Genomic DNA, 842 nt, shown 5'->3' with positions numbered 1-842 from the left:
GGAGGCAGAGGGGAGGGGAGTGTAGAGAACAAACGGGAGAGGAACAGAGGAAACTAGCACCCCTCGAAGGCAGTCAGCCAGGTGGAGTAGCCCGTAAGGCATATTAGAGCTTGTTTCCTCCCTCCGGAGGGGAGCTCAGGATATCTTGGAGGTCTCTGCCAGCCTTGACTCTTTATGACTCCACAAATAAAAAGCCGGTCACTTCACCCTGAACTGGCCTCTGACAGTGGGGCTCCTGGGGTCAGGCAGTGGGGATAGTTTCCCTTCTGCTGGGGTCCTGCCCAGCTGACCTGCTTCCAGGGGCCAGGAGGAGAGAGAAAGAGAAGGAGAACTATTCCCTCTTTGCTCCCTCCTTCCACCCACCCCCCTCCTGAATCCCCTAAGGATCTGAGCATCCCCCTGCCATCTCCCCACCTCGCAGGAAAGCAGACCAGGCTGAGCCCAGGGGCAGCGAGAGGTGGGCCTGGGGCCAGCAGAAGCAGCTGCCTGAGGTGTCGTCTTGCTGTGGGGGTGGAGAGAGGCTGGACTTTGAAGGTCTCCTCTGAGACCCACGTGGGTAACCTGAACCTCTTTCCTGCCCCACTAATGCCCTGAGAGAGGAGACTCGGATGGGCCAGGTCAGGGTCCGCTCAGGAGCCGGGGGTCTCTCCCCCCCCCCCCCCGGCTGGCAGGAGCTGAGCTTCCATATGAATATTCCAAGGAGCTTGGCTCCTGGCAGCCCCACCCTAGAGAGACACACAGGCCAGCGAGAGCCAAAGGAGGCAGCTGCGGGGCCGCTCCCCCACAGACAGACGGGGTATTGATTCTGCTTGCGCGCCCCCTCCCTCTCTTCACTTCATGGT

This window comes from Ursus maritimus, unplaced genomic scaffold (assembly GCF_017311325.1).
Source record: "Ursus maritimus isolate PB19 unplaced genomic scaffold, ASM1731132v1 scaffold_12, whole genome shotgun sequence".
Taxonomy (NCBI): domain Eukaryota; kingdom Metazoa; phylum Chordata; class Mammalia; order Carnivora; family Ursidae; genus Ursus; species Ursus maritimus.
The sequence above is the reverse complement of the archived record's forward strand: the minus strand, read 5'-3'. Positions refer to the sequence as shown.